Genomic DNA, 9,991 nt, shown 5'->3' with positions numbered 1-9,991 from the left:
CTTATAAGTTGTAACTGAGAAAACTTATGCCCAAGTAAAATGAAAGGATCCACATACTGGTATCCACATCTGTTCCTGACCGACCTTTGTTTGCCTTTAACCCGGATTGGACAAGCAGCTTTGCCTCAAGTTTTTAGACCTTGTGGGACAGAAAACATGGGGACTGTAAAAACTGATTTAAAAAAAAAATTAGGGGACAGAGATTAAAGGTCATGGCAACATGGAGCTTCCCAAGGACCAGCTAGACGCAGCTGTCAGGAATGACAGGAACAAGAAAAAGAAGGAGCCTTCGAAATAGGAATGCACAGAGAGCTAGGAGATGACCGCAGAGCTGGATGATCTCACGGAGAAGATCCGGAAAGCCCACCAGGAGACCTTTCCCTCACTCTGTCAGCTGGGAAAATACACCACGAATTCCAGCGCTGACCACCTGGTCCGATTGGACTTGGGCTTCTGGGACAAATTCATTGAGCTGGCCACCAAGTGCATTATTAAGATCGTGGAGTTTGCCAAGCGTCTGCCGGGCTTCACAGGCCTGACCATCGCAGACCAGATCACCCTGCTCAAGGCCGCCTCCTTGGACATCTTGATTCTCAGAATTTGTACCAGGTATACCCCGGAGCAAGACACCATGACTTTCTCTGATGGCCTTACACTAAGTCGAACTCAGATGCACAATGCTGGCTTCGGTCCTCTGACTGACCTTGTGTTCACCTTTGCCAACCAGCTCCTGCCTTTGGAAATGGATGACACAGAAACAGACCTTCTCTGTGCCATCTGCTTAATCTGTGGAGACCGCCAGGACGTTGAGGAACCAACAAAAGTAGACAAGCTCCAAGAAACACTGCTGGAAGCACTAAAGATTTACATTAGAAAACGACGGCCCAGCAAGCCCCACATGTTTCCAAAGATCTTAATTAAAATCACAGATCTCTGCAGCATCAGCGCCAAAGGTGCAGAACGTGTAATTACGTTGAAAATGGAGATTCCTGGATCAATGCCACTTCTCATCCAGGAAATGCTGGAGAATTCTGAAGGACATGAACCCTTGACCCCAAATTCAAGTGGCAATACAGCAGAACACAGTCCCAGCGTGTCCCCCAGCTCAGTGGAGAACAGTGGAGTCAGTCAGTCACCACTGCTGCAGTGAGACATTTCCAGCCATTGCAGACATTCCCCAGGACCTTCAGTTCCAGACTGAAAATGCAAGGAAAACATTTTTACTGCTGCTTAGTTTTTGAACTGAAATATGTTAAACTCAAAAAGGACCAAGAAGTTTTCATATGTATCAATATATATTCCTTACTGTGTAACTTGCCTAGAAATACAAACTTTTCCAATTCTGAAAATCAGCCATTTCATGTCACCAGAATCTAGTTTAAAGCTTCTAATTTCCTCTCTGAACAGTCAAGATGCATGGCAAAGACCCAGTTGAGATGATTTAGCCCTGGTTAAGTTTCTGAACACTTTGTACATACAGAAGTACGGCTCTGTTCTTTCTATACTGTAGGTTGGTGCTTTCTTTTGTCTTTCATACTCAATAACCAAGACACCCAAGTTATGGAGCAGAACACTGTATGTCCACTGTACATCTCACTTTCATGAATAACAAGGCCTCACGGTAAGGAACCAGGACCTTTGTACAGTACAGGATAAGACTAAAGACACTGGTTTAAGTAGTGTGGAAGCTTCTTTTTGCTTTTTGATGCTATCAGGCTGCATTCTTTCTTTTATGTTACCCAGATAGAGCATACTACTTCACTGCACTAGCAGAAGAGAATTCTGTATCAGTGTAACTGCCAGTTCAGTTACTCCAATGTCATTGTTCAATTGTTAATGTCACTTTAAATTAAAAGTGGTTTATTCTTTAATGACACAACTACTGAATGGAAAAATGAAGCATTTTTACAGTCATGATAGTATCCAAGGCAAAAACACTGTCCAGTGTTAGTAAGTTTGTTTACCTGTTCACAAGCCATTGGAGAAATATCCCAGGATAATCAATAGGCTAGTCTGCTATCTGGGCCCTAGTAGCCCAGTGTCCTTCTGACTCAGGCCTGCTTCTGGGATTTCCCCCGGTCTTGACGCTTGACGGTATGGGCAGTGGCCTCCTCTGGCCTTGTTCAATCACTATGATGAAGACTGACAGCAGTGGGAGGGCAAGTGAGTGGTTGACAGACTCAAGTGTTGGGTTCTGAGTTCCATGTAAGCACTAGTGGAATTTTTTGGTTTGTCTTTGATATATTAGCAAAAGTCTGTGATGTACCACCGGCTCTGTTTGTACATTGAGATGGTTTAACAGTGCTTTCTATGTTCATATAATGTTTACCTTTTTCCATGGAGTCTCCTGGCAAAGAATAAATATATTTATTTAAAAAAAATTTAGTCAATTACCAAAAAAGGTTATAATGACTTTTCTCTTAATTTTAATGAGACCAGTTCTTCTGACTCAAGCATGGACTGGTTTAGAAATTAACCTAATATTAGAAATAATAGTCTTCATTGGGAGGACAGATTCTGGACATTTTTAAAGACATTTAAAAATTCATAATTGCCATGTGAAGCTATATCTACATTGGATAAAATTGGGACTAAATCCAGACTTTAAATGTTAGGACATGTATTTAAGCTCCTAATCTTTTATTATTTGGTCATGTTAAAAATTGTTTCTTTATTGATACTTATTGTAAGTTGTATTGTACACTTTCCAATTGTGTTAATGTTGAATTGTGATATGTCTGTAATGGAAGTTTATGAACCAGCTTTTGTTCTATTGCCAGTGAGTATTATAAGACCATGATATTCTAAAAGAAAGTTTGCAGAAACTAGAAGTTAGTCAGGCTTTATACAGAAGCAAGAGAGTATTGGGCTTGATTATTGTAGGCATAGTAGCCTTAATTGTATTAATAGCTAATATTATCTGCTTCTGCAATTGTCTTGACAGGAGTTTAGACAGCTAATTTTGTTAAAAGGTTACTAAGTTTCTCAATACTCAAGGGGATTTAGATAGGCATTTAGAACAATGGATTGATATTCTTTATGCTATTCAAGTTATTAGAGAAGTGCTTCAAAGTCTGAGAGTAAGAAGCCATTTCCAGTCATGCTAAGTACCAATAGAGTTGCGTAACTTTTAAGCTTTACATGGATAGTCACATATCGGGAGAGGCTCAACTTCCATAATTTCCTAAAGTAATGTCATTCAGACCTTACTCTTTCGCCCCTGGATTCTTGGGAGGAATGATAAACTGACCCAAGGTAGTCATACTCACTGACGGGCAACTTCCTATAGCCCCTGACCAACCTAAGACACGGAGCCTTGAGGACGACAAGGTAATCCTATGATGGGTAAGGCTTGGGTTCCAGAGGTCAGTCCTAATACAGAGACGGCTACATCCTGTATTACAGGACGATCAAATACTCCTTTGCCCAGTTTCTCCCCAGAGGCCGTAGCAGCCTTTTTTTAAAAAAAAAAAAGGGGGGAGATATAGGGAGCCGTATTGGATTTGGGCCTGGCCATCCTTGTGACTGTATAGCTCAGAGTGGCTACATGACTCTGGGCTGTATAGCCATAGATACTCAGTTCTAGGATGACTGCCATAAAGTCATGATATTGTTTGACAAAAGCCTCTCCCGATATGTTGGCAGCATAGGAAGACCCTGAGAAAAACCATGGAATGATCCCCTCCCCCCAACCACAAACTGCTCTAGCCTGAGCAACCACCAGATATCCCTGCCAGATGATCTCCTCACCCCATTCCCCCTACGTGAGAGCATGGACTTTTCCCAGGGCCTTGGTGCCTACACAAGATAAGTTACAACTCCGTTAATGATTGTGAATTTCGGGGCTCTGCAATTGGTGGTGCCCAGATGTCCCGTGAAAGCAGTTAAGCCCTAAATCTTCTAGCTAATAACTGACAAGATACCTCCAGCTGTGTGCACACCCTAAATTCCATCCCCTTGTATAAAAGAAAGAACCTTTGTCAATTAAATGAGACCTTGACAACAGACCCTTGCTTGGTCTTCTTTCTCTCTCCAACCCTTTGACCCTCAGGTAGCGCCTTTTCAGGACTCTGAATAACTGGACCTGCTGTATGGGTCAGACAACCTTCCCAATAGTCACAAACAATATGAAATACCTTGGTGTGACCCTATCCAAGCAAGTGAAAAATCTGTATGACAAGAACTTCAAGTTTCTGAAGAAAGAAATTAAAGAAGATCTCACTAGATGGAAAGATGTTTCATGCTCATGGATTAGAAAAATTAACATAGTAAAAATGGCCATCTTTCCAAAGTAATCTACATATTCAATGCAATCCCTATCAAAATTCCAACTCAATTCTTTACAGAGTTAGAAAGACTAATTTGCAAATTTATTTGTAATGACAAAAACACCCCGATAGTGAAAACTATTCTCAACAATAAAAGAACTTCCAGAGGAATCTCCATCACTAACCTCAAGCTGTATTACAGATCAATTATGATTAAAAAAAAAAACCATGGTGTTTTTACAGAGACAGGCGGGTAGATCTATAGAACAGAATTGAAGACCCAGAAATGAACCCACGCACCTATGGTCACTTGATCTTTCACAAAGGAGCTAAAACCATTGAATGCAAAAAGGACAGCATCCTCAACAAATAGTGCTGGTTCAAGTGGAAATCAGCATGCAGAAGAATGCAATTTGATCCTTTCTTATTCTCTTGAACAAAGCACAAGTCCAAGCAGATCAAACATCTCCACATATAACCAGGTACACTGTATGGACTAATAGAAGAGAAAGAAGGGAAAAACTTAAAACAATAGGTACAGGGTAAATTTCCTAATTCGAATACCAATACCTTATGCTCTGAGTAGCTGCAAATGGAACCTCAGTTGCAAAGATTGTTAAGGCTAAGGACACTGTCAAGAGGACAAAACTGCAAACACCAGTTGGACCTTTTACCATTCCTACATCTTACAGATGGCTAATATTCAATATATATGAAGAACTCAAGACGTTAGACTCCAAAGAATCAAATAATCCTATTAAAAAATGGAGAAAGAGATAGACAAAGAATTCCCAACTGAAGAATATAGAATGGCTGAGAAGCACCTAAAGAAATGTTCAACATCTGTATTCATCAGGGAAATGCAAATCAAAACAACCATGAGAATTCACCTCACACCCATCAGAATGACTAACATTAAAACTCAGGTGACAACAGATGCTGGTGAGGATGTAGAAAAAGAGGAAAACTTCTCCATTGTTGGTGGGATTGCAAGGTGGTATGACCACTCTGGTTATCAGTCTGGAACTCCTCAGATAAATGGACACAGTACTACTCAAAAACCCAGATATACCAATCCTAGGCATATAAGGAAAAGATACTCCAATATATAACAGAGATACATACCCCACTATGTTCATAGCAGCCTTGTTTGTAATAGCCAGAAGGTGGAAAAAACCCATATGTCCTTCAACATAGGAATGGATACAGAAAATGTGATACATTTACCCAATAGAGTACTACTCAGTTATTAAAAACAATGACTTTATGTAATTCTTAGGTAAGTGGATGGAACTAAAAAATATCATCCTGAGTGAGGTAACCCATCCACAACAAAACACACATGGTATGCACTCACTTAAAAATGGATATTAACCCAAACACTCAGATTACACAAGAAACAGTTCACAGACCACATGAAGCTCAAGAAGTTGGGAGACCAAAAAGTGATGCTTCAGTTCTTCTTAGAAGGGTGAACAAAATACCCACAAGAGGAAATCCAGAGACCAAATTTGGAGCAGAGACTGAAGAAAACGCCATCCAGAGACTGAGGGGATCCATCCTATATACAGTCACCAAACTCACACAATAATGTAAATGCCAAAAAGTGCACGCTGACAGGTCCCTGATATAGCTGTCTCCTGAGAGGCTCTGCCAGAGCCTGAGAAATACACACATGAGGTGCTCTCAACCAACCACTGGGCTGAGAATGGTGTCCCCAATGGAGGAGTTAAAAAAAGGAGTGAAGGAGCTGAAGGGGTTTGCAACCCCACAGGAAGAACAATACTATCAATCAACAAGAACCTCTAGAGCTCCCAGAGACTAAACCACCTACCAAAGAATTCACATGGAGGGAACCATGGTTGCAGCAATATATGTAGCACAGGATGCCCTTATCAGGCATCAAGGAGATGAGTGGTTTTTGGCCTGTGAACGTTCAATATGCCAGTGTAGGGGAATGCCAGGATATGGAAATGCCTGGGAGTTGGTGGTTGGGGAAAACACTTTAATGGGGGAAAGTGGATGGGAGGTGGGAAATGGGGATTGAAGGGGGGAAACTTGGAAAGGGGATAACATTTGAAATATAAGTAAAGAAAATATCCAATAAAAATGAAATGTAAATATAAGAAATATTCAAAAAATTTAATAAATAAATAATAGGTGAGAAATTAAACAATAGTAATTCATTTGACTACTCATTTAAGAGCACCTTATACTTACCATGGTTTCTGCAGTGAAGAGCCAATAAGTAAATCCTTACTGATGGTGTAATAAAGAGGGTAGACAAGTACGACACTGAGAAAGAGGCAAAAAATATGGATATATATCAGAAGTGCAGCACTCGCCTATCATTCAAAAGGCTGTGGGTTTGGTGTCAGTGCTGAAGGAACAACACAATACTATGCAAACCCAAATTGTCCAAAGGTGAAGAAGACACCCCCCAAGTAGTGGAAGTTAGTGAAGTATCAGAAGAGAACAAAATTTACAAAGATCTGCTACTTCTTGCCAAATGGGAGTCTGTTCCCTCTGAGAGCAATCTGTCTTTAGCCTCAAAACACAATACAAATATGGTGGATCATGCCTGTTTTTCAGAAAACTGAGACTGGAGGAGAGCCAAAAGTTTGAGGCAAGGTTAGGCTACATGGGGCGGGGGTCCAGTTCAAGGCCAGCAAAGGCCACAGAATAAGAAATTATCTTTTTTATGAGAGAGGAGAGCAATGCAAATGAACTCAAGGTGAAGATTTTCAGCTACATAAGCAATGGGGCTTCCTTAAGCACAGAGCTATCAACATGTGTCCCTGCTACTTGACAACTTCTACTGTAAGGCCAAATACAAGGCAAGTGATAGAGACAAACACTAAACACATTTATCAGCACTTGCATTGATACTCGTTGCCCTAATCAGGGTTATTATCACTGTGATGAAACACTGACTAGAATCAAGTTGCAGAGAAAAGAGCTTATTTGCCTTATACTTCCACTTCATAATCCACCATTGAAGGAACTTGGGACAAGAAGTCAAACAGGACAGCAAGCTAGAAGCAGGAGCTGATGCAGAGGTCAGTGAGTACTTCTGCTTACTGGCTTCCTCAGCTTGTTTTTTTAAACAGCCCAGGACCAGCAGGCTGGGGTGGCCACACCCAAACAGCCTGAGCCCTCCTGTTATCAGTCACTAAAAAAAATACCCTATAAGCTTGATTGCAGTCTGAACTTATGAGGAGACATTTTCTCAACCGAGGTCTGTTCTGGATGATGACCATAGCTTATGTTGAGGTGACATAAACCTGGATATCACACTCAGTTATACACATTCATATTTCACTGAGACAAACAAGAATCTGGCTTCACATACTCAAATGTTATAAATGAAATATATTAAATTTCCATTAACTTTACATGTAATTGGGTAGTCACAAGTGTTTCAAGCACCCAGGTCTAACACAGAGAGAACCTGTTTCAAATTAAAAAACAAAAACAACAAACAAGCAAAATAAAAAAAATGAGGGGGGAGTCAAAGACTGAAATACTTCAGAGCATAAGAGAACATAATACTCTTGCAGAGGACCAGAGTTTGACCAAAGCAAACAGGTCTAGCAGCTCATGGCCACCTCTAACACCAGCTCCAAAGCTCAGGCACACTGTCTACATGCCAGCGCCTTGATTCTCATGTGTGCATACCCATCACCATCAAACAGCTGCCACATACACATGCATATTATTAGAATAAATAGAAAAATATTTAACAGAAAAAATTCTGAAAATTCAGAATCAAACTCGGAACATAAGGATGACAAAATTCTCAAAGACAAAACCATCATTTTACCACACTGATAGCAACAAGAACCATGAAGTATATTGGAATTAACTACAAAACATTTGTAAGATCAGTAATATGGTGTTAAATAGGAAGCCAAGTAAAACTCTATTTTTATAATCTATAATGCATCACGACATAAAAGCTTAAATTTCTGAAAATCCATAACAATCACCAAAAAAGAAACAGTTTACCAATGTCTCTGTGGTCTTATCTACAGAAAGGTGTTCCATTCAAAGAGACTGGTCTGTTTATTTAAATAAAACTATCTCACAGGAGGAGGGCAATAACCTGACAGAATAGTCCAAAAAATAATGAGCCTTTTGCTTCCTGTTCCAAGCAGCCATTGCAATTAGAATGTGTCCTCTTTACTATGTTGACTTATTAGGAAGCAATGTCTCTGCATTGACAAGTTGTCAATTATAAAGTTAGATTGTAAGCAAAAGCGAACTTGTTTTGAGGTGACTTGGTTTAATAAGCTGATTCCATGGTGCTTGCTCATCTCAGGTAAAGTGAGAAACAGTTTCTTAAACTCAATATACAGAATTAATCAACCTACAGCTTCACTGTATTCTGCAACATTAACAGAAAAACTATCAATAATGATTTAAAAAACTGAAGTTTAAAAATGAATAAGGCATGAACTCATAAATCTAAACACACTTATGCCCATTATTTGGAGAATGTCCTTAAAAATTTTTCTGATTTATCACAGTATTCTACCCTGCCAGTTAAGTGTGAAAAACCAAATTGGATGACACTTAGAATCCCTTTGAAAATTATACAAAACATAATGTTACTTGAAGCAAGCATCCAACCTCTAGGTAAAAACATCATGGCAAGAATTTACTAATGAAAGATCTCAGCTCAAATCCCACTTAAAGAACTAACACATTAGTTCTGATACAGGGTATGTTCAAGAGCAGTGGGCCTCACATCTCTTCATCTGTATCTTCACAAGGAATGTGACTGAATAGTCCTCAGACAATTCCCATATGGGGCCATACATGGATATGAAGTAGAGATGCGACCAGAGTACAGAGACCTGGAGTTAAATATAGCAAGTGAGAAGGGTTCCATTCTTCAAACCTATCTTTAACAGTCCTTTTTCTTATTTAAGTTCTGAATAAAGAGTTTCCTTGAGGGTTTAAAAATAAAACATTTTGAAAAAAATTACTGTCTTATACTAATCAGCTAAAAATAAGTCTTAGATTTCTCAGTTCTTACTTCTGGTTCCCATGTGACTCTATAAAGGGAACAGAAATGTCTCAACTACTAAAAGGTTCTATAAGCTAAAACTATATGGACATATTCAGGTAAAAATATTAAAGGCCAGCCAAATCAGTGACTCTAAAATATTACTATGGACTGTCCCATTCTACGCAGCATAACAGGTAGCCAGGTATATAGCAGCATGGATTTCAAATGTTTACAGTAGGCTTCTTACAGCATGACTAAAGCACGTGTCCTCCATGCTTGCTACAGCAGTAGCAGCTCATTCTGGACTTCAATTTTCATGTTAAGACGCTGTTCACACCCCATCAAAAAACTTCCCTCTGTTTGCTTTCTGTGGTTACTGGTAAGTTCTACTTACTTTTGCTTACTTTTGTTTAGTTTTCTGACATAGTGTCTCTATAGCCGAGGATGGCCTAAACCTCACAGCTATCCTACTGACTCAGCCTGAGTCCTGGCATTGGCAACCACATATGATTCTTAATTTTAATATTTATCAAATAAGCAATCTTCATTAGGATCAATCAGTTTGTACAAAATTGGCATTTCAAAAATTTATTAAAAAAATTACAAATACCATAAATTATAAACAGTACATCACACACTGGCAGAACTCTCCCAAACACAGTAATTCCTAATCAATATGACATCTGTAACTTCTAAATATATGGACTAT

General features: G+C 39.4%; 1 pseudogene across 1 annotated transcript; it reads left to right on the top strand.

Moving 5' to 3' along the window:
* The first annotated feature begins 220 nt into the window (after nucleotides 1–220).
* Nucleotides 221–1,150, top strand: LOC308416201 (retinoic acid receptor beta-like; annotated as a pseudogene). Its single transcript has one exon. The product of its transcript is annotated as a retinoic acid receptor beta-like (transcript).
* Nucleotides 1,151–9,991: the final 8,841 nt, after the last annotated feature.

Source organism: Micromys minutus (genome assembly GCF_963924665.1).
Source record: "Micromys minutus genome assembly, contig: SCAFFOLD_145, whole genome shotgun sequence".
Taxonomy (NCBI): domain Eukaryota; kingdom Metazoa; phylum Chordata; class Mammalia; order Rodentia; family Muridae; genus Micromys; species Micromys minutus.
This window is presented reverse-complemented; position numbering and strand designations above follow the sequence as displayed.